Genomic DNA, 25,639 nt, shown 5'->3' with positions numbered 1-25,639 from the left:
GCGGAAATGTTGGAAAAGTGAGGAGCTGAAGACATCTGAGCTGCAAAATCTGCAGAAATGGGCTGTGGCCTGGAGAAGGCATCATAGAGGTCTGGACCGGATGAAGAAGAAAAGTAAAAAAGAATGAAAAAGAATTTGAAGTGCCACCTGTGAGTCACTCGATGTAAATGTTTATTCTCCCTGTGACTGATCAGTACTGTAGTCACTGTATGATCTGCAGCAAAATGAAAATGATGAGTGTATCATTTTTTTTTGTGAAACAACATCTCCCAGCAGATCTTAAACATTGTTCTGGCTAAACTGGGAGCCGCCGTTTTATGTCGTACAAACTTATATAGCATGGGTTAAATTAAATTTGCAAATGAACTCTGCTCGTGCTGTATATATGTACTGAGCTTGCTTCTTTTGTTGTATATATGTACTAATCTTAGTTCTGGTGTTGTATTTATACACAGCTTGGTTCTGGTGTTGTATTTATGTACTGAGATTGGTCCTGGTACTGTATATATGTAGTGAGCTTAGTTCTGGTGCTGTATATCCGTACTGACCTTGGTTCTGGTGTTGTATTTATATACTGAGCTTCGTTCTGGTGTTATATTTATGTACTGAGCTTTGTTCTGGTGTTGTATTTATATACTGAGCTTCGTTCTGGTGTTGTATTTACGTACTGAGCTTGGTTCTGGGGCTGTATATATTTACCTTATCTTAAGGTAAAAGTATACAGTAAAAACTAAACCCAAAAAAACATGGAAGAATCTCAGTTTTTAAAATTCAACCATTATATGGTACTTTAAATGGTGCCAATAAAAACTACAACTCCTCCCACAAAAAATAATCTTTCACACACCACTCCATTGACAAAAAAATAAAAAAGTTATGGCTCTAGGAAGATGGCGAGTGAAATAGAATAAAACAGCTTGGACTTTAAGTGGTTAAACACCAGAGATTGGTTCTTTATATTTACGCACAACAGATCAATTTTTCTGTAAACCACTAACAATTTATAGCTCTTGACCTCTTTAGTGTCTCAGTATTCGGCTTTCTCTCTTCTGTATGACTAATTCCGCTTTTACAGCAAATTCAAATCCGTGCCAGATCTGTGGTCGCCTAAACTGAAATCTGCAAATATACACTATCGTGTCTTCAGAGTTCCGTCTTCAGACTTCTGGGGAGGGGGGGGGGCAGACTTGAAAATGTACCCAGAGCCCATGGTACCCTTAATCTGCCCCTGGCTGTCGTAAACACAGCTAGCGGCCGGGAACCTGTTAAAGACGCCTACGTTTGGTCAGTTGACTCCTTTATTACTGTGTTTTTATACAGGTTTGGACGTGGCATAGTGATTGTTTGAAAACAAAAAACCAGACTTTCATATCCGTTAAATATGCTTTAATGTATTTTTGGCACAATTACTAATAATTCTGCTTCCTGGAGTTATTAAACACTGCAGTTAACATGATTTATTCTTAAGAAGATGTCCCACCGCTCCTAATACACTGCTTATCAAACCTCTCTTTTCTTCAGTTTCCTCTTCATCTCCCACTTTTCATCATCTCTCTCTTCATCATCATCATGATCATCCTCTTCACTTTCTCTTTTTCTGTTAGGAGGCAATGTAAATTTAATGTAACATTATTGTGCTAATCATTCACACATTATCAATCAATATTATATTCGAATTTATTTTATTTCTTTATTTTGCTGCTTTGAAATCCAATGATTGATGATCTCTGAGGTTATGTTCACACACAGCGTAATCACTGCGGCTTATCCACAGCGGATTTTATTGCGGAAATTCCGCAGCGTATAACAGTAGCAGCAGAGTTGATGAGACTTGAACAAATCTCATCCACACACTGCCGAAAAAACCTGCCCAGAAATCGCTCACAAATTGACCTGCGGGGCATTTTATTTAATCCGCAGCATGTCAATTTATGCTGCAGAATCGCTGCTATTTTGTTGCGGGTTTTCCCAATGGAATTCAATGGGAGGTAAAATCCACATCAACGAGCAAAAATTGAAAACTTCAATTGTCATTTACTTGCTGCAGCAATTCCATCCCGTGTGTAGGGAGATTAAGAGGCTTTCCTTCTAAGGTGTGAATTTTTTAAAACTGGCATCTAAATCAAAAGAGAACTGGATCAAGATGCGCCTCTTAATAAATTTGTGAGCCTGAAATTATGGCATAAATTATAATAAATTTGGGCTACGGAAGGCCACGTCTCCTTCTTGTTAAACCCGTTCACATTTTAGTGAAGCGAAGCAAATGCCTCAAAAATCGCAGTTTTTTTTCTGTTCGCCTCGCAAATGCCTTAAAAGTCGCAGTTTTTTGCACAAATTGTGACTTTTGAGATTGCAAATTTCTATGCCAGAGAACTGGTATAGAACAAATGATTCATATATTTATATATTAATAATTTTTTAAAGAGACACTAAACTTCAAAAACATAAAAAATATTAAATACATTTATAAAAATGTCCCCTTTTTATGAACCTGAAAAACTTTTAGCAAGCAGCAGAAACAAGAGGTTTTGCTGAAGTCTTACAGACTAGGACGGAGCCCTTTCCTCCCAGCCTTCTCCATCTTCAGCTGGGTATCGGTTGGTATCCGCATGTAATCGAAAGTTTGGGGGAATAGGGTGGCAGTGCTTATCCCCATTGAATATTAGGGTGTATTCGCATGGTGCGGTTTTCCGCAATTTCTGTGCTAGCTACGGAAACGCGATAAATCACACGAAATTTAGTACTCTGGAATTCTGGATACCACTATGTGTGTACTACTGCTAGTACTATTGGTACTACTGTTGGTGCCACTTTGTGTGTACTACTGCTAGTACTATTAGTAATACTACTGGTGTCACTATGTGTGCAATAATGCTGGTACTATTAGTACGACTGCTGGTGCCACTATGTGTGTACTACTGCTGGTACTATTAGTACTACTGCTGGTGCCACTATGCATGTACTACTGCTGGTACTATTAGTACTACTGCTGGGGCCACTATGTGTGTACTACTGCTGGTACTATTAGTACTACTGCTGGTGCCACTATGTGTGTACTACTGCTAGTACTATTAGTACTACTGCTGGTGCCACTATGCATGTACTACTGCTGGTACTATTAGTACTACTGCTGGTGCCACTATGTGTGTACTACTGCTGGTACTATTAGTACTACTGCTGGGGCCACTATGTGTGTACTACTGCTGGTACTATTAGTACTACTGCTGGTGCCACTATGTGTGTACTACTGCTAGTACTATTAGTACTACTGCTGGTGCCACTATGCATGTACTACTGCTGGTACTATTAGTACTACTGCTGGTGCCACTATGTGTGTACTACTGCTGGTACTATTAGTACTACTGCTGGTGCCACTATGCATGTACTACTGCTGGTACTATTAGTACTACTGCTGGGGCCACTATGTGTGTACTACTGCTGGTACTATTAGTACTACTGCTGGGGCCACTATGTGTGTACTACTGCTGGTACTATTAGTACTACTGCTGGTGCCACTATGTGTGTACTACTGCTAGTACTATTAGTACTACTGCTGGTGCCACTATGCATGTACTACTGCTGGTACTATTAGTACTACTGCTGGTGCCACTATGTGTGTACTACTGCTGGTACTATTAGTACTACTGCTGGTGCCACTATGCATGTACTACTGCTGGTACTATTAGTACTACTGCTGGGGCCACTATGTGTGTACTACTGCTGGTACTATTAGTACTACTGCTGGTGCCACTATGTGTGTACTACTGCTAGTACTATTAGTACTACTGCTGGTGCCACTATGCATGTACTACTGCTGGTACTATTAGTACTACTGCTGGGGCCACTATGTGTGTACTACTGCTGGTACTATTAGTACTACTGCTGGTGCCACTATGTGTGTACTACTGCTAGTACTATTAGTACTACTGCTGGTGCCACTATGCATGTACTACTGCTGGTACTATTAGTACTACTGCTGGTGCCACTATGTGTGTACTACTGCTGGTACTATTAGTACTACTGCTGGGGCCACTATGTGTGTACTACTGCTGGTACTATTAGTACTACTGCTGGTGCCACTATGTGTGTACTACTGCTAGTACTATTAGTACTACTGCTGGTGCCACTATGCATGTACTACTGCTGGTACTATTAGTACTACTGCTGGTGCCACTATGTGTGTACTACTGCTGGTACTATTAGTACTATTGCCACTTTGTGTGTACTACTGCAAGTACTATTAGTTCTACTTCTGGTGCCACTATCTGTGTACTACTGCTGGTACTATTAGTACTACTGCTAGTGCCACTATGTGTGTACTACCGCTAGTACTATTAGTACTACTGCTGGTGCCACTATCTGTGTAGTACTGCTGGTAATATTAATACTACTGCTAGTGCCACTATGTGTGTACTACTGCTAGTACTATTAGTACTACTGCTAGTGCCACTATGTGTGTACTACTGCTGGTACTATTAGTACTATTGCTGGTGCCACTATGTGTGTACTACTGCTAGTACTATTGGTACTACTGTTGGTGCCATTTTGTGTGCACTACTGCTTGTTTTATTAGTAATACTGCTGGTGCCACTATGTGTGTACTACTGCTGGTACTATTAGTACGACTGCTGGTGCCACTATGTGTGTACTACTGCTGGTACTATTAATACAACTGCTGGTGCCACTATTCATGTACTACTGCTGGTACTATTAGTACTACTGCTGGAGCCACTTTGTGTGTACTACTGCTGGTACTATTAGAACTACTGCTGGTGCCACTATGTGTGTACTACTGCTAGTACTATTAGTGCTACTGCTGGTGCGACTATGTGTGTACTACTGCTGGTACTATTACATACAAAAGAGAACAAGGAGTCATACACTATAGTATGAAAGTAGAGAATATAAATTTTTATTATTTTACGAAAAATGGGGAATATCAAATATACAGGAGCTCCAGACACGATTAACTGTATAGGGCTAAACAGAATAAAAATTATCACAACAGTGTATATTTCATACATAGGTATAGTACAGTAATAGAAGTGATATCAGTTACATGATCCAATAGGTATAAACCCTATCTGGGACAAGTTAGAGACCAAAAAGCACATAATGCAAAAGTTGCTCCACAAAAGTGTCTACCTGGGCTAACTGACCACTCTCTACCAATGGGTAAGGCACTCTGCTTATGGTACACCTGTGGGACTTTTTTATCATGCTTGGTGGTTAGGGCTTTTCGCTAGTGGCAGCTTACCTTATAGACCTCAGTGAGTTTGTCTGTACACATATTGATTTTCTATCTCTGCCAGCATCTTCAGTGTTCATAGTGATACAACCCCCCCCCCCCTTTCTTTCAGTGGATATGCCAATTTTTTCTTTGTACTATCTGTATGACCAGCTTTTGTTGAGCATCGTTTTGCATTATGTGATTTTTTTTCCTCTAACTTGTCCCAGATAGGGTACTTTACATCGTGTTCAAAATTATTATGCACATTGGATTTAAGTGTCATAAAAATTTAATTATTAGTTTTTCAATTCAACTCATGGATGGTATTGTGTCTTAGGGCTCTTTGGATCATTGTAATCAATCTCAGACACCTGTGATGATTAGTTTGCCAGGTGTGCCCAATCAAAGGAAAACTACTTAGGGAAGGACGTTCCACATTATTAAGCAGGTCACAGGTTGCAGTGGGTTCAGAAATACATGAAGACTAATTTTCAAACCGTGTTGTTTACTGATGAGTGCCGTGCAACCCTGGATGGTCCACATGGATGGAGTAGTGGATAATTGGTGAATGGCCAACATGTCCCAACAAGGCTGCGACGTCAGCAAGGAGGTGGCGGAGTCATGTTTTGGGATGGAATCATGGGGAGAGAGCTGGTAGGCCCCTTTAGGGTCCCTGACGGAGTGAAAATGACCTCTGCAAAGTACGTAGAGTTTATGACTGACCACTTTCTTCCGTGGTACAAAAAGAAGAACCGTGCCTTCCGTTGCAAAATTATCTTCATGCATGACAATGCACCATCTCATGCTGCAAAGAATACCTCTGTGTCATTGTCTGCTATGGGCATAAAAGGAGAGAATCTCATGGTGTGGCCCCCATGTTCCCCTGACCTCAACCCTATTGAGAACCTTTGGAGCATCCTCAAGCAAAATATCTATGAGGGTGGGAGGCATTTCACATCAAAACAGAAGATCTGGGAGGCTATTCTGACGCCCTGCAAAGATATTCAAGCAGAAACTGTCCAAATACTCACAAATTCAATGGATGCAAGAATTGTGAAGGTGATATCAAAGAAGGGGTCCTATGTTAACATGTAACTTGGCCTGTTTTTTTTGATTGAAAGAGCTTTTGATTTCTGTAAATATGTCCTACTGATGCTGTGAATTCAACAAATGACCATTTTCCATTTTAGTTCTCTTTATAACCTTTAAAATAATTTGATCTCTGTTGTGCATAATAATTTGAAACAGTGCATTTTGAGTTTTTTACTTCTAAAAAAAAATCTGTTATCATTAGGACATTTGTTCAATAAAATTTGCATTATACTCCAACAGTTGATGGCTTGAAGATTATACTGACTGTCATTTGCATCGACTATTTAGGAAAATCAGGGAAAAATAACATTTGAATAATAATTTGGAATGCGGTGTATACCCATTGGATTATGTAACTGATATAACTTATTATTATTACTGTACTATGTATGAGATATACACCGTTGTGATATTGTTACTGATACTGCCACTATGTGTGTACTACTGTGTGTACTACTGCTGGTACTATTGGTACTACTGCTGGTGCTATTATGTGTGCTACTGCTGGTGACACTGTGTGTAAGCTATGCAGTTTTTTTATTGTATTTTATTGATTTTCTGCTAAAAAAAACTTTTTTTTAATTATAGATCTAGTACTGTTTATTTTCTTGTGCAGCTTGCATATATTCACATACATTGCAGGCTGTTCTGTCCCATTTGCAGTAAAGTCTGTCAGTGTAGTCTCTTCTCTTGAGCACTCATGAACTGTTACTTAGCTTATCAATATCAGAATTCAGCTTAAATAAGTGTACAAAGCACACTCCAACGTGTGTAAATACATGCAGGCTGCACACGAACAAAGGTACAACATTTTTTTATAAAGACCTATGTAGCGTCCATGGCCACGGGCCGTCGGGTTTGCTCACCTCCCAACGCCCGCAGCCATGGATCCGTGAGCGCTGGTCCCCATCTCCTTCCTAGGAGATGCCAGCGCTCACTTCCGCTCTGTTCTGCTGTGTCCCGTAGGGTACGCGCGCACGCTCGTGCCCGTCCTTAAAGGGACAGCGCGCGCACATCAGGAAATCATCATCATCAACGACCCATGATTTCCTGGCCTATAAAAAGGCCCCAGCCCTTCTGATCCTTGCCTGAGCGTTGTTAGTTTATCCCAGTCTGTCTCGCAAATGGTCCCTTAGTGTTTCCCGTTCCGGTTGTTACCCGTGCCCTGTTACCTGTTCCTGTATCCCGTACTGTTCCTGTTCCTGTGCCTACCAGTGTTGGAGTCGTGTCTACTGCACCTGCTGTCGTTTGCTATGTCCAGTGTCTTCTGACACATCCAGGGTCTTCTGCCACACCGGATACTGCTCGCCACATCTGGCGCTACCTGCTGCATCCGTGCTGAAGCCACAGGCACCGTCTGGACTAGTTCAGGTACCCAAGCGTTACTATCTACTATTGACTTTCATATAGACTGTGACCTGGTCAGCTGCCTTTCCGCTACGGCGGAGCGGCCTAGTGGATCCACATACCATGTGATCGTGACAACCTATTGGAAAAACTATTTTTAGCCCAACATCAGTAATATGCAATAAACAAAAAAATGCAATCAAATGTGCTCACAGCCTTTAGGCCAGGATCCCACACACGGTTTTGATGCAGTTTTTGTGGCAATTTGTGGCTGAGTTTTTTGAACAAACAGTAGACACAAAAAAAAGGACATGCATCAGTCATTCCTTTATACATTTCCTTCCTTTTGGATCTGGCTTTAGCTAAAAAAACAATGTAACCATAAACAATACCTCACAACAGTCCCGGATTCAGCTGGACAGTCCCGGATTGTGGGCGTTGTCCCACTGTCCCAGGCGGCGGGGGTATGTCTGCCAGTGATCAGCATTACCCCCAGTTGAACCATCAGGACCTTGCTTTAGAATTAGTTCAGAGCGGAGGAGCAGAGGGAGCTGCTCTGCTCGCCGAGGACTCCCTGGACACAGCTCTACTTTAAGCTCTGCACTCTGGGAAGCCCTTGATGTCACTGTCCATATATGGACAGTGAGGTCAGTGGCTGGCTACTCCTTGAGCGAAATCTCAGTTGCCGATGATCTGGCCGGGGATTTGTCACTGTCCATATATGGGCATTGACATCAAAGGCTCCTCCTGGTGCGGAATCCCCACTCAGGAGTAGCCACTGACATCACTGTCCATATATAGATAGTGACATCAGGGCTTCTGTCTAGGAGCGGAATCCCCGGCCAATGCTACGGCTGGGGATTCTGCTCCTATAGGGAGTCCCAATGGTGTAATCTACAGGGGGGGGATAGTGCTATCTTTAAGGGGGCGTGGCACTATCAACATGGATACTGTGGCACTATATAGGGGCACTATCTACAGGGGAAACTGGCGCTATCTACATGGGCATGAGCTACATTTGCACTGTCACCATCTACAAGGGCACTGGCACTAGGGGCAGCTAAGGGAATATTATACTGTATAAGGGCAGCTAGAGGGTCATTATACTGTGTGGGGGCAGCTATGGGGGCATTATGCTGTATGGGGCAGCTTTGGGAGCATTAGGTTGTATGGGGCATTATACTGTATGGGGCAGCTATGGGGCGTTATACTATATGGGGACATCTGTGTGGGCATTATAGCGTATGGGAGGCATTATACTGTATGGGGCAGCTATTGGGGCATTAGGCTGCATGGGGACAGCTATAGGTCATTATTCTGTATGGGGGAATTTGTTTGGCCATTATTCCCCATGGGGGCATCTGTATGGGCATTATATTGTATAGCGGCATCTGTATTGGCTTTATACTGTATGGTTGCATCTATGGGGCAGTATACTGTATGGTGGCAGTTATGGGGACATTATACTGTATGGTGGTAGCTATGGGAGCATTATAATGTGTGGGGGCAGCTATTTGGTATTATACTGTGTGGAAGGCACTATGAGAGCATGATACTGTGTAATCTGAACCAGGTATGTATGGGCGAGGATGGGTGGGATTAGAGGCGTGGCTTAAAAGAAAAAAAAATTGGCACGATGCACTCCGTGCGCCACATCGGTTGTCTTTGTGATACTTGACATTTCTGAGGTATGCTTAAACTGCCACAAAAACTGCATCAAAACTGTCTGTGTGTGTGTGTGTGTGTGTGTGTGTGAACCTGGCCTAACAAATACTTATACGCTTCCCAAAGTGAAATATATTGACATTAATATGCTTTCATTTACTACTATATAAAGGCTAAATAAACCTTTGTAGCATTTTTTTTTTTAAATTAAAGTGTTATGTTTTTATATATATTTTTGCAAATGACATTTATTAAATATTAATTTAGTTTCACTTTTGCGCTTCATCAACTATGTATGCAAGATAAAAAATCTTCTATGTATGCACTATAGATAGAACCTGTAACTTCGATTTGTTCAGTATTAGTGCTATATTTAGTGTTACAGGAGCACAGAAGCCCCTGTCAGCCAAGCAATCAGTCCAGTTGAGTGACAGATTCGGCTTACAGCGGCGCCATGCAGCTTCTATGTTTAGTTTTCTTCACTGTTTCTCTGCTTGCTGTCAGTCAACAGGAGCCTTCGTTGTTTACTTCCAGTGGACAAAAATTTGTCCATGGTCATGTGATGGTCACAGCATGATCTCTCTAATGGCTTAAGGTGATATTACATGTCCTGACATGGGCCGTGTAGACAAATGGCCGATCAACGAGACAGCTCGTTTAACGGTGCTCGTTTGCTTCCTTCAAACGGAGCTATGTATCGGGATAAGCACTCCTTACTTAGATCCCTCATACCCAGGGGCGTAGCTAAAGGCTCATGGGCCCCGATGCAAAAATTCTTACTGGGCCCCCCCCCCCGCAAACTTCTCATGGCCGACGGTCCGCAGCTTTCAGCTGCATCGCTGGGTCTCCTAAGTGACCCAACAATGCAACAATAGCAGCCGGGGGCGTCACTAAGGCTGGGTTCACACACCCTATTTACGGACGTAATTCGGGCGTTTTAGCATTGAATTACGTCCGAAAATGCGGCTCAAAAGCGTTGGCAAACATCTGCCCATTCATTTGAATGGGTCTTACGATGTTCTGTGCCGACGGTCATTTTTTTTTACGCGCCGCTGTCAAAAGGCAGCGCGTAAAATAGACGCCCACGTCTAAGAAGTGCCTGTCACTTCTTCAGACGTAAATGGAGCCGTTTTCCATGGACTCCATAGAAAAACAGCTCCAATTACGTCCGTAATGGACGCAGTGAAAGACGCCTGCACATGCCATTACGGCTGAAATTACGGTGCTGTTTTCTCCTGAAAACAGCACCGTAATTTCAGCCGTAACAGACGCTGCCGTGTGAACATACCCTCAGGGCTTAAAATGTCATGGAAATAGCCCCAATACATATGTGTCCGCCCAAAAAAATGTGTGTATAGGAGAGAGCATAGCATCTCTATAGCACTACGACCCTATAAACTATGGATAGGATTAGATACAATGGCTCAGCAGACAGTATCACACATGAAAGGATTAGATACAGTGGCTCAGAAGGCAGTATCACACATGATAGGATTAGATACAGTGGCCCAGCAGACAGTATCACACATGATAGGATTAGATACAGTGGCTCAGAAGGCAGTATCACACATGATAGGATTAGATACAGTGGCCCAGCAGACAGTATCTCACATGATAGGATTAGATACAGTGGCCCAGCAGACAGTATCACACATGATAGGATTAGATACAGGGCCCAGCAGACAGTATCACACATAATAGGATTAGATACAGTGGCCCAGCAGACAGTATCACACATGATAGGATTAGATACAGTGGCTCAGCAGACAGTACCACACATGATAGGATTAGATACAGTGGCTCAGAAGGCAGTATCACACATGATAGGATTAGATACAGTGGCTCAGCAGACAGTATCACAAATGATCGGATTAGATATAGGGCCCAGCAGACAGTATCACACAAGATACGATTAGATACAGGGCCCAGCAGACAGTATCACACATGATTGGATTAGATACACTGCTCAGCAGACAGTATCACACATGATTGGATTAGATACAGGGCCCAGCTCGCTGACATTGCGGCTCCAGCGCTGGACCCAGGATAGGTAAGAATAATAATTTTGCTTCTTTATGTGTTACTGATTATTTTTGTGTGTTTGTGCTTTTTTTACAGGTTCGGTTGTTAGACTTCGGATTCGAGGACTTCAATGACGGCGTTTTTTTTATTCTCAATAAAATGGTTAATGAGGGTTGTGTTTTTTTATTTTAATAAAATATTTTTTCTATGTGCTTGTATCTTTTTAAACTTTATTATCACCGCCTTAGTAATGGCCGCTGGCTGATTGACAACCTCCATTACTAAGGCGGGGCTTAATGTTAGCCGGTGCAGAGGCCAACCCTAACCCCCATTATTACCCCGGTACCCACCGCCACCAGGAGTACTGGGAAGAGCCGGCTACGAACCAGTACCCGACCATCTGTAGTGATGGGCAGGCACCGGGGTGGCCGCAGGCTGGTAGTATTAGGCTGGGGAAGGCCAAAAACAGTGGCCCTTCCCACCCTTGTAATGCTGCCTGCTGCTGCTGTGTTGTATCTGGCTGGTTATGAAAATTGGGGGGGTCATCGTTCTTTCCAATTATTATTTATTTTTATTTTTTTTAAATGACGTGGGGTCCCCCCCATTTTTCATAACCAGCCAGATACAATAAAGCAGCAGCCTAGCATCACCAGGGTAGGAAGGGCCACTGTTTTTGGCCTTTCCCCTCCTGATAATACCAGCCTGCGGCCACCCCAGTGGCCGACCATCACTACAGATGGTCAGGCACTGGATCGTACCCGGCTCTTCCCAGCACCCCTGGTGGCGGTGGGTACCGGGGTAATAATGGGGGTTAGTGTTGGCCTCTGCATCGGCTAACACTAAGCCCCGCCTTAGCAATGGATGCTGTAAATCAGCCGGCGGCCATTACTAAGGCGGTAGTAATATAGTTTAAAAAAAAACACAAAGACATAGAAAAAATATTTTATTGAAATAAAAAAAAACCCACACAGCCCTCATTAACCATTTTATTGATAATAAAAAAAAAAGCTGTCATTGAAGTAGTCCTGGAATCCGACGTAGTCCAACGACAGAACCTGTAAGAAAACACACAAAAAAAACGATTAGTAACACATGTGTTAGGCTTAGATACAGGGCCCATGTGTGATACTGTCTGTGGGACCCTGTATCTAAGCCTACCACAAGGTAGGCTTAGATACAGGGTCCAGCAGACAGTAATCTTATACAGTATAAGATTACTGTCTGCTGGGGCCCTGTATCTAAACCTACAGTGTGGTAGGCTTATATACAGGGCCCATCAGACAGGATCACTCATGGGCCATGTATCTAAGCCTACCATGTGATTGGCTTAGATACAGGGCCCAGCAGACAGGATCACGCATGGGCCATGTATCTAAGCCTACCATGTGATTGGCTTAGATACAGAGCCCAGCAGACAGGATCACACAATCTGTGATCCTGTCTCATGGGCCCCCTAAGCCTGCTACATCGTAGGCTTAGGGGTTGTACAGTCCCTAAACATTGATGGCCTATCCTCAGGATAGGCCATCAATAGCTGATGTGTCTCTCGGGACCCGCAAATCAGCTGTTTTGAAGGGGCCGCTGCACTCATACGAGAGCTGCTTCCCCTTCATTTCACTACTCGCCCACACTGTGAATCGCCGACACGGATTCACAGTGTGACCGGAATGAAGTGACAGGAATGAAGGGGAGCAGCTCTCGTACGAGTGCTGCGGCCCCTTCAAAACAGCTGATTGGCGGGTCCCGGGAGTCGGACCCCGCCAGTCAGGGCTAACCTTACCTTCCTCTTCGGCCGCGGCGGGAGTTCTGTCGTCTCGATGCTGTGCGCGGCGCATAGCGCTGTTACGTCATGCGCTGCGCACAGCGCTTGACGTCAGGACTTCCGCTGCAATCCGGAACCAGGAAGGTAAGTAAAGTATGTTACTATAGTAACAGGGGCCCGCGGCCCGAGTTACTATAGTAACTTTTTATTGATGTGGTGCGGGGGGCCGTGGGCCCCCCTGGCTTCGGGGCCCGGTCGCAATTGCGACCGCTGCGACCCCTATAGCTACGCCAGTGCTCATACCCATATGTTGTTATTATGTAGGCAGCATGTCGACCTGTTTTGATCTGCTGCCGACAACGATAATAGTTTTGGCATTTAAAGCGATGCAATCACCTGATGAACGAGCATTTGCTCATTCATTGACTATTCGTTGCCCTGTTTATACAGGGCAATTATCGGGAACAAGAGTTCTGTGTACGCTCGTTTGCTTGAAAATTGGTCGGTGTGAAAGGGCCTTTAGTTTATTTATGACATCTAATAGATGCCCTAATTAAAATAATTGTGTCCTTGACAGATGAATTTGCATAATTTAAGATAACTGTAATGTAACAATTGTGATGCACTTATATAAATGGATTTGATAATAAAATAGTTATTTCCGGAATGCTGTTTTTATGCAGTGGGTACCAGGGACGTAACTGGGAAAGACTGGGCCCGATAGCAAACTTTTACCTTGCCCCCCTATCCCTGGGTGCCACACACAGCCCCCCTTGTAGATGGTGCCCCCTGTAGTTTCTGCTACACAGCCCCCCCTTGTAGATAGTGACATACAGCCCCCCTGTAGTTAGCACCATACAGTCCCCACCTGTAGAAAGTGCCATACAGCCCCCTGTAGATAGCGCCATACAGCCCCCCTCCTGTAGACCGCACCATCCAGCCCCCCAACCTGTAGATAGCGCCATACAGCCACCCCTCCTGCGGATAGCGCCATACAGCCCCCCTCCTGTAAATAAAACCATACAGCCAGGGCCAGCCTTAGGTTGGATGGTGCCCTGTGCGGGACCCTCTATTGCAGCCCTCCACAAATAAAGAATTAACCACAAATATACTGTACATAAAGATATATTTAGACATGCAGGCAAACACACACACACACACGAGGCACGTATACATATATATATACACACACATACTAGGCATGTATATGCACACACACACACACACAAGGCATGTATACATACACACACACACACAACCCCGAGGCATGTATATATATATATATATATATATATATATATATATATATATATATATATATATATACACACACACACAGCAGGCATGTATACATATATATATATATACACACACACACGAGGCATATATACACACACACACGCACGCGCACGCGAGAGACTTGTATGCATATACACACACACACACACGAGGCATGTATACATATTTATATATATAAAAACATACACACAGGAGGCATGTACACTACCGTTCAAAAGTTTGGGGGTCACCCAGACAATTTTGTGTTTTCCATGAAAACTCACACTTATATTTATCAAATGAGTTGCAAAATGGCTAGAAAATATAGTCAAGACATTGATAAGGTTAGAAATAATGATTTTTATTTCAAATAATAATTTTCTCCTTCAAACTTTGCTTTCGTCAAAGAATGCTCCATTTGCAGCAATTACAGCATTGCAGACTTTTGGCATTCTAGCTGTTAATTTGCTGAGGTAATCGGGAGAAATTTCACCCCATGCTTACAGAAGGCCCTCCCACAAGTTGGATTGGCTTGATGGGCACTTCTTGCGTACCATACGGTCAAGCTTCTCCCACAACAGCTCTATGGGGTTGAGATCTGGTGTCTGCGCTGGCCACTCCATTACAGATAGAATACCAGCTGCCTGCTTCTTCCCTAAATAGTTCTTGCATAATTTGGAGGTGTGCTTTGGGTCATTGTCCTGTTGTAGGATGAAATTAGCTCCAATCAAGCGCTGTCCACAGGGTATGGCATGGCGTTGCAAAATGGAGTGATAGCCTTCCTTATTCAAAATCCCTTTTACCTTGTACAAATCTCCCACTTTACAAGCACCAAAGCAACCCCAGACCATCACATTACCGCCACCATGCTTGACAGATGGCGTCAGGCACTCTTCCAGCATCTTTTCAGTTGGTCTGCGTCTCACAAATGTTCTTCTGTGTGATCCAAACACCTCAAACTTCGATTCGTCTATCCATAACACTTTTTTCCAATCTTCCTCTGTCCAATGTCTCTGTGCTTTTGCCCATATTAATCTTTTCCTTTTATTAGCCAGTCTCAGTTATGGCTTTTTCTTTGCCACTCTGCCCTGAAGGCCAGCATCCCAGAGTCGCCTCTTCACTGTAGACGTTGACACTGGCGTTTTGCGGGTACTATTTAATGAAGCTGCCAGTTGAGGACCTGTGAGGCGTCTATTTCTCAAACTAGAGACTCTAATGTACTTGTCTTGTTGCTCAGTTGTGCAGCGGGGCCTCCCACTTCTCTTTCTACTCTGGTTAGAGCCTGTGTGTGCTGTCCTCTGAAGGGAGTAGTACACACCGTTGTAGGAAATCTTCAGTTTCTTGGCAATTTCTCGCATGGAATAGCCTTCATTTCTAAGAACAAGAATAGACTGTCGAATTTCACATGAAAGCTCTCTTTTTCTAGCCATTTTGAGAGTTTAATCGAACCCACAAATGTAATGCTCCAGATTCTCAACTAGCTCAAAGGAAGGTCAGTTTTATAGCTCCTCTAAACAGAAAAACTGTTTACAGCGGTGCTAACATAATTGCACAAGGGTTTTCAAGTGTTTTCTAATCATTCAATAGCCTTCTAACACAGTTAGCAAACACAATGTACCATTAGAACACTGGAGTGATGGTTGCTGGAAATGGGCCTCTATACACCTATGTAGATATTGCATTAAAAACCAGACATTTGCAGCTAGAATAGTCATTTAGCACATTAACAATGTATAGAGTGTATTTGTGATTAATTTAATGTTATCTTCATTGAAAAAAACAGCTTTTCTTTAAAAAATAAGGAAATTTCGAAGTGACCCTAAACTTTTGAACGGTAGTGTATATATACACACACACACACACACATGAGGCATGTATACATATACACACACACACACACACACACACACAAGCGAGGCATGTATACATATATAAAGACACACACACAAGGCATGATACATATATATCTATATACACACACAGGAGGCATGTATACGTATGTATGCACACACACAGGAGGCATGTATACATATATACACACACACATTCACAGAAGGTAGGTATACATACACACATACACACACACACACACACACACACACACACACATGAGGCATGTATGCATATATATAGATTCACACAAGGCATGTTTACATATATACACACACACACACACACACACACACACACAGGAGGCATGTATACATATACACAAACACATGAGGCATGTATACATATACACACACACACACACACACACACACACACACACACACACACAAGGCATGTATACATACACACACACACGAGGCATGTATACATAGACAAAGACACATACACAAGGCATGTACATATATCTATATATATATATCTTTATATATATACACACACACACACACACACACACGAGGCATGTATACATACATACACACAAGGCATGTATACATATTCCCTGATCGTTCTACGGCAGCACACTTACGGGGTTAAGATACTTCATCTGACCAGATAGAAGAGACATATTACTCAGCAGTAATCAATTAAACAATTAGGAGGTCCCAGGTAACCTTAAATAGAGCCCAAATCCCTTAAGAAAGCATATTTTTTCTCTTCTATGAACATGGATAGTTGAAGGCAGAAGATATCTATAACAAAATGCTTTATGCAGAGGGGGTTCCTCTGTCCCTAAGCTGTGACCCATGAGGACATGGGCGGCTGTTAACTGGGGCTTTCCTTGGTCCCTTGGCCTGGCTTCTAAAAATTTTACCTGGAGGTAATGAGAAGCCACGCTTCCAGTCTGGAGCGGCATACAGGTTTTACCTGTCCCTCGGCTTCTAGACGTAGATCCCATATACCTCCAGACGGGTGTCCCAAGATGGCCGCTGCTGAGGTAAGGTGTATGCTGGATTCCGCTGCATGCGCTGTGCACTCTCCCGGACTTCGGTGCGGTCTGCGCATGCGTGAGAACGGAACTCTTGCGGAATCCGGGCATTTCAAGAAAGGACCGCGAATCCGGGGCTACGCCGCTGGTGCAGCTGCTCGACCCTGGAGATTAAGGTGCCCAGAACTTTCATTGTGTTAATGTGAGAAGGGTTTTTGCTTCCTTAAGACCACTTACAGATAAGATTGTAAATTGCATGCCGTTTTTCCCAGATGGCAAGTCCTGAATCTAAAGGGAAACGTAAAAGGAAGTCCAAGGACAATATTTGTAAAGGTTGTCAGCAACCGTCGCCAGGGGATTGGGACCAGAGCTTCTGCTCAACTTGAAGACCTGAACAATCCTTCCATACTGGAGTCTTTAACTCCCATCCTATTATTACAGATTGGGTCCAGAAAGATTGGGATAAGCCAGAGTGACACATCGATCAAGGGGCGAGGTTTAAAAACACCTATAAAACAGATCCCAAGTTTAGTTCTAACTGGGATGTTCCGCTCAAAGTTGATCTTGCTGTCGCCAGATTGTCAAAGAAATCTGTGTTTCCTTCAGAGAAGTCCTCACTCTTAACCCCTTAAGGACGCAGCCTTGTTTTGGCCTTAAGGCTCAGAGCCCATTTTTCAAATCTGACATATTTCACTTTATGTGGTAATAACGTCGGAATGCTTAAACCTATCCAAGCGATTCTGAGATTGTTTTTTCGTGACACATTGGGTTTTATGTTAGTGGTAAAATTTGGACGATATATTCAGTGTTTATTGTTGAAAAATTGCAAAATTTAGGGAAAATTTATAAAAAATAGCATTTTTCAGAATTTAAATGCATCTGCTTGTAAAACAGACGGTTATACCACCCAAAATAGTTACTAGTTCACATTTCCCATATGTCTACTTTAGATTGGCATCATTTTTTGAACATTATTTTATTTTTCTTGGACGTTACAAGGCTTAGAACATAAACAGTAATTTCTCTTTTTTTTAAGAAAATTTCAAAAGCCTTTTTTTTAAGGTACCTCTTCAGTTCTGAAGTGGCTTTGAGGGGCCTATGTATTAGAAACCCTGATAAAACACCCCATTTTAAAAACTAGACCCCTCAAAGTATTCAAAACAGCATTTAGAAAGTTTTTTAACCCTTCAGGCATTTCACAGGAATTAAAGCAAAGTGGAGGTGAAATTTGCAATTTTCATTTTTCTTGCTGAATTTCAATTTTATTTAATTTTTTTTGTGTAACACGGAAGGTTTTACCAGAGAAACACTACTAAATATGTATTGTCCAGATTCTGCAGTTTTTAGAAATGTCCCACATGTGGCTCTAGTGCGCTTGTGGACTAAAACACAAGCCCTAGAAGCAAAGAAGCACCTAGTGCATTTTGAGGCCCCTTTTTTATTAGAATATATTTTAGGCAGCATGCAGGTTTGAAGAGGTGTTGAGGTGCCAAAACAGTAGGAATCCCCCATTAGTGACCCAATTTTGGAAACTACACCCCTCAAGGAATTAATTTATGGCTGTTGTTATCATTTTGACCACACAGTTTTTTCACAGCACCTATTTTAATTGGGCTGTGAAATTAAAAAAATTAAATTTTTTCCAATAAGATGTAATTTATGATCAAAATTTCCTATTTTCACAGGGAACAAAATACCCCATTTTGTTGCCCAATTTGTCCTGAGTGCGGCAATACCCCATTTGTGGTGATAAACTGCCGTTTGGACCCATGGGAGGGCTCAGAAGGAAAGGAGCGCTATGTGTTTGTTGGAGTCCAGATTTTGCTGGATTGGTTTTCGGGTGCCATGTCGCATTTGCAGAGTCCCAGAGGTATCAAAGTAATGGAAACCCACCAGAAGTAACCACATTTTGGAAACTACACCCTTCAACCAATTCATTTATGGGTAATGTGACTATTTAGACCCCATAGTTTCTTCACAGAACTTATTTGAATTGGGCTGGGAATTTAAAAAAAAAAGTATTTTTTCCAATAATATGTAGTTTTAGCTCAAAATTTCTTATTTTCACAAGAAATAAAATACTCCATTTTGTTGCCCAATTTGTCCTGAGTGCAGCAATACCCCATTTGTGGTGATAAACTGCCATTTGGGTCCATGGGAGGGCTCATAAAGAAAGGAGCGCTATTTGTTCTTTGGAGTCCAGATTTTGCTGGATTGGCTTTCGGGTGCCATGTCGCATTTGCAGAGCCCCAGAGGTATCAAAGCAATGGAAACCCACCAGAAGTGACCCCATTTTGGAAACTACACCCCTCAAGGAATTCATTCATGGTTGTGGTTATCATTTTGACACCACAGTTTTTTTACAGCACCTATTTGAATTGGTCTGTGAAATAAAAAAAATGACATTTTTTCCAATAAGATGGCATTTTTTATCAAAATGTCTTATTTTCACAGGGAACAAAATACCCCATTTTGTTGCCCAATTTGTCCTTAGTGCGGCAATACCCCATTTGTGGTGATAAACTGCCATTTGGGCCCATGGGAGGGCTCAGAAGCAAAGGAGTGCTATGTGTTTGTTGGAGTCCAGATTTTGCTGGATTGGTTTTCGGGTGCCATGTCGCATTTGCAGAGCCCCAGAGGTATCAAAGCAATGGAAACCCACCAGAAGTGACCCCATTTTTGAAACTACACCCCTCAAGGAATTCAGTTATGGGTGTTGTGACCATTTTGACCCCACAGTTTTTCACAGGACTTATTTGAATTGGGCTGGGAATTAAAACAAAATTATTTTTTCCAATAATATGTAGTTTTGGCTGAACATTTCTAATTTTCACAAAAAATAAAATACCCCATTCTGTTGCCCAATTTGTCCTGAGTGCAGCAGTACCCCATTTGTGGTGATAAACTGCCGTTTGGGCCCATGGGAGGGCTCAGAAGGAAAGGACCACCATTTGGCCTACTGGGGATTTTTTGGTGCAAAGTCATGTATGCAGTAGCCCCTGAGGTACCAGTACAGTTGAAACCCCCAAGTAGTGACCCCGTTTTAAAAACTACACCCTTGAGGCATTCATCTAGAGGTGTAGTGAGCATTTTGACCGGAGACATACACCCCATAAACTGTAATGTGGGTTCTCACGGGTACGTCAATACCCTACATGTGGCTGTAATCAGCTGCCTAGACACGCAGCAGGGCTCAGAGGGGAAAGACGAGGGGGGATAAGCTGTGCGGAGTGCATCAGGGTAAGTAAAACTGGGGTAGATTAAAAATCATGGGATGTATGATAAATTTTGAAGCACTCTTTCATACGGAGCCTTAGTTTTTTGGGACATGTGTCACATTAATATATTGTGTCCTTCCTTATCCCCCTCTTATAGCAGACTTTGTACCTCTTTTGACTTTTTTCTTTCTTGCCAGTTTGGGGAACTTCTCCTTGAAAGTGTTGCCCTGGTACGATGCGTGTGGCCTCGCCTCCAGAAGTACTGGGTGCCCCCCCCCCCTTCTTGGTCCATAAAAATTAGTTTCTTGATAACCACCTCTTGAAATTCCAGGAAAGTTCCCGTCTGGCCTGTACATCGATGTAGCACGTACGCGTTGTACAATGCCATCTGTATGACGTGCCCGGCCAGCTTCTTATACCACACCGCATAGCGCTGTAGGGCTTCAGGGCTTGATCTGACAAGTCCACCCCTCTCATGTACCTATAGTAGTCCAGGATGCAGTCTGGTTTGGGGGTCTCTGTACTGGTACCTCGTACAGGTACATGGGTACTGGTGTGACATCTCTCTTGTCCTTGTACTTGACACACAATATGTTGCTGCTAGATTGTGCCCTGCTCTCACCCCTTCTGAGCGTTTGCCCTGCAGAGTCTTAGGGAGGCCTCTCAGATTTCTTCTAGCAGTGCCGCATGCCGCAGGACTTCTGGAAGCGAGGCAGTTGAAGAGTGGGACGCTGGTATAAAAATTATCCAGGTAGAGGTGGTAACCCTGGTCCAGCAGTGGGTGCACCAAATCCCACACAATTTTTGCATTAACTCCCAGTAAGGGGGGGCATTCTGGGGGCTGAATACTGGTGTCCTTCCCTTCATATATCCTAAATTTGTAGGTATACCCTGATGCACTCTCGCAGCTTATACATCTTTACGCCATACCTTGCCCTCTTACCCGGCAGGTACTGGCGGAATTGAACCCTCCCTTTAAAATGTACCAAGGAATCATCAATAGAAATACACTTCTCGGGGGTGTATGCTTGGGAAAACCGGGCACTGAAACGGTCTAATAGGGGTCTCCATTTATACAAACGGCCAAAACTGGGGTCATCTCGGAGTGGGCACGGCTCATTATCAGTATAATGTAAGAAGCGAAGTATTGCATAATTTATTTATTTTTTTAGGTTCCAGTTCAGTTCTGAAGTTGCTTTGAGGGGCCCATATATTAGAAACCCCAATCAAACACCCCATTTTAGAAACTAGACCCCTCAAAGTATTCACAACAGCATTTAGAAAGTTTATGAACCCTTTAGGTGTTTCACAGGAATTTTGAGCAAAGTAGAGGTGAAATCTACTTTTTTTTTGTCAGAAAATCCTTTTTATACCACTTTTTTTTATAACATAAAAGGTTTTATCAGAGAAACGCAACTCAATATTTATTGCCCAGATTCTTCAGTTTTGAGAAATATCCCACATGTGGCCCTTGGGCGGTAATGGACTGAAGCACCGGCCTCCGAAGCAAAGGAGCACCTAGTGGATTTTGAGCCCTCCTTTTTATTAGGCACCATGTCCGGTTTGAAGAGGTCTTGTGGTGCCAAAACAGTGGAAACCCCCCAAAAGTGACCCCATTTTGGAAACTAGACCCCTTGAGGAATTCATTGTAGTTTTCTTGGGGTGCATGCAGCTTTTTGATCAGTTTTTATTCTATTTTTAAGTGGCGCGGTGACTAAAAAACAGCAATTCTACTATTGTTTTTTTATTCTATTTTTTTTACAGCGTTCACCGTGCGCTATAAATGACATATTCACTTTATTCTGCGTGGCGATACGATTACGGCGATACCAGATGTTTATATATTTTTTTTATGTCTTATGGCGTTTGCACAATAAAATACGTTTTGTAAAAAATCATTCACTTTTGTGTTATCATATTCTAAGAGCCATAACGTTTTTATTTTTCCATGAATAAAGCCGTGCGAGGACTTATTTTTTGCGCAACGAACTGTAGTGTCCATCAATACCATTTTTAGGTACATGCGACTTTTTGATCTCTTTTTATTCCATTTTTTTCGAAGTGAAGTGACCAAAGAATTGTGATTCTGGGACAGTTTATTATTATTTTATTTTACGGCGTTCACCGCGCGGGATAAATAATAAAATAATTTTGTAGTTTAGGCCGTTACGGACGCGGCGATACCAATTATGTATAGTTTATTTGTTTGTTTATATATTTTTATGAATAATAAAGGACTGATAAGGGAAAAAGGGGGATTTTTACTTTTATTACTTTTAAATCTTTTATTTTCTTATTTTTACACATCTTTTTTTAACTTTTTTTTAACTTTTTTACTTTGTCCCACTAGGGGACTTGAGGGCAGGAGGCCCTGATCGCTATTCTAATACACTGCACTACATGCGTAGTGCAGTGTATTAGAACTGTCAGCTACTCACTGACAGCAAGCATAGTGGGTCCTGACTTTGTCAGGACCCACTAGGCTTCCGTCTATGGCATAGCCGGACGCCATTGTTTGGTGTCCGGTTGCCATAGTCACCATCGCCGGCCGCTATCATGTAGCAGGCCGGCGATGGCAGCTTAACCCCTAAAAAGCCGTGATCGCTATTGAACACGGCTTTTCAGGGGTTAATCAGCGGGGACACAGCGATCGGTCCCCGCTGTAGGAGCTGTGACAGCTGCTGTACGAGACAGCAGCTGTCACAGCTCCTGTATGTGTTTTGGGAGGACGGCCGAAACGGCCGTTACTCCTGAGACGTACTATTCCGTCATGGAGCGCGAATAGTACGTCAATGAGCGTTAAAGGGTTAAAGCATCAAATGGATCGCAGAGCGGATTCTATATAAAAAAAAAAAAAAAAAAAAAAAAAAAAGAAAAGCCTACTCATCGTCGCTTGCGGCGTGTAAAGTGGCATCAGCTTCCATCCCGGTGGCCAGAGCCCTTCGTACATGGCTTAGTCAGCTCTCTCAAAATCTCATGAAAGCGGCTGCTGAATTTTTCTGTGACGAGCTGCTGGATGTCTTGAAGTTATCTTCCAGATCCCTGGCTCTCTCTAATATGGCGTGTAGAACCCTCTGGATCAAGCAATGGACAGTTGGTCTGTCCTTGAAGAGGCTCTGTCACCAGATTATAAGTGCCCTATCTCCTACATAATGTGATTGGTGCTGTAATGTAGATAACAGTGTTTTTTATTTTGAAAAACTATACATTTTGAGCAAGTTATGCACAATTCTAGATTTATGCTAATTAGTTTCTTAATAGACAACTGGGCGTGTTTTTACTTTTTTACCAACTGGGCGTTGTAAATAGAAGTATATGATACTGACCAATCACCGTCAGTACTCGCAACATGTGCCTCACATTAATAGTAATTAACCCCATCATGTTTCTCAGTCATAATGGGTTCATATGTAAGGTACATGATGGCGTTAATTACCATTAATGTGAGGCACATGGAGGTTAAATTCATCATCGCACCTCGTGCCCCACAATAAATGATGGAAAGCAGTTTTTATTTTTTATTTTTTACAGAGCACACATCATAAATGATGCAAAAATATGGTTGTGCAGGTTATTATGGCCGCGTCAATACCGATTATGTGTATAGTTTATGTATTGAGACTTATTTTAATGTTTATTGCAAAAAAGGTGTATGTGTATTTTTTTAATTTAACATGACTTTGTTTTTACTTTATTTTTAAACTTGAATGTACTGGCATATATCTATATACTAATAGTACACAGGCATATATCTATATGTACATTGGCATGTGTACGGATAGTACATAGGCAGTTGTTAGGACATACCTAGGTGTACCCTGACAACAGGAAATATGGTAAGACAGCCCTGGGGTCCTTCTATGGACCCTGTGCTGTCTGCCCATATATGGTATGTCACTCAATCGCGTCACAGGGATTTCTGTGATGCGATCCAGGGGCATCCCCCCTTCTCATTTTCCCCTGAATCCTGCAGTCAGCTTTGATTGCATAATTCACGGGAATAACGGCGGAGATGAGAGGTTTCTCTGATCTCCACCAGCAGGGCTGCGGCTGTGTAATAGTTATTGCCCCGCTCCTGACAGGAAGTGCGCGCGCGGTCAGCATGAGGTGATGCAGCCGGCGCTGCACTAATAAGCGGCGGTTCAGGCACTGAAGACAGAACATGGGGGTGTTTTGTAGTGCGACCGGCATGTTCTGTCTTCAGTGCCGCAGATCATTAGAGCAGCTCTGGCCGCATCGCATCATCCTGACAGCGCGCACATGTCAGGACTCAGGAGCGGGGCAGTGACTGTATTACACAGCCGCAGCCCCGCTCTCATACATTCATGTGTTACTATACTGAGCTGTGCGGCCGCACAGCTCAGTATCGAAATACATGAAATAACGGTATCGAACCATTTGGGGATGCAGAGTATCGAAACAGTATCGAAGTTTCGATGCATTGTGCATCCCTACCACAGTGTGTAAAGTATTGTGTTGTATTGTGCAGCTTGCGGTGGAGAGAGGAGGGGGGGCTGTAATTTAACGGGCCCCCCCTCTCCACCGCAAACAGCACAATACAACACAATACATTACAAGGCATCACAACACAACACAATACATTACATTACAACACAACACAACACATTACATTACAGACTCTGCAGCTTACCTGGAGTCCTCCGCACTGACTCTTCCACTGCACTGTCTGGAAGACGTGTCACGTGACAACACGGTCACATGGTACACTAAGTGTACCATGTGACCGTATCCAGGAAGTGCCGGCTTCACGGCACAGAATATTTATTTAGGAAGCATGCTGTATGGCAACGGGGGCCCGTGGGCCCCCCAGGCTTAGGGGCCCGGTCGCAATTGCGACCGCTGCGACCCCTATAGCTACGCCACTGTCAACAACAAGAAAACTGGGGTGTCGATTGCATTTTGGTCCACATGTTCAAGCACAGGGTGGAGTAGACAGGGAGCACACATATACCTGGAGACGGCTCTGCATCCACCATTTAGATAACTGATAGTATTGTTGAGAAGATGGATTCACAGGGTAGTCCAATGAGCAGCTCACAAAGGGCTCTAGAAAACTGCTGCACCCAAGTGTCCAAGGATGACATCAGCACCAAAAACCCTTCGGTTCCGATTACATTTTAGTCCAA

This window comes from Rhinoderma darwinii, chromosome 2, assembly GCF_050947455.1.
Source record: "Rhinoderma darwinii isolate aRhiDar2 chromosome 2, aRhiDar2.hap1, whole genome shotgun sequence".
NCBI lineage: Eukaryota > Metazoa > Chordata > Amphibia > Anura > Rhinodermatidae > Rhinoderma > Rhinoderma darwinii.
Note: the sequence above shows the minus strand (reverse complement) of the source record.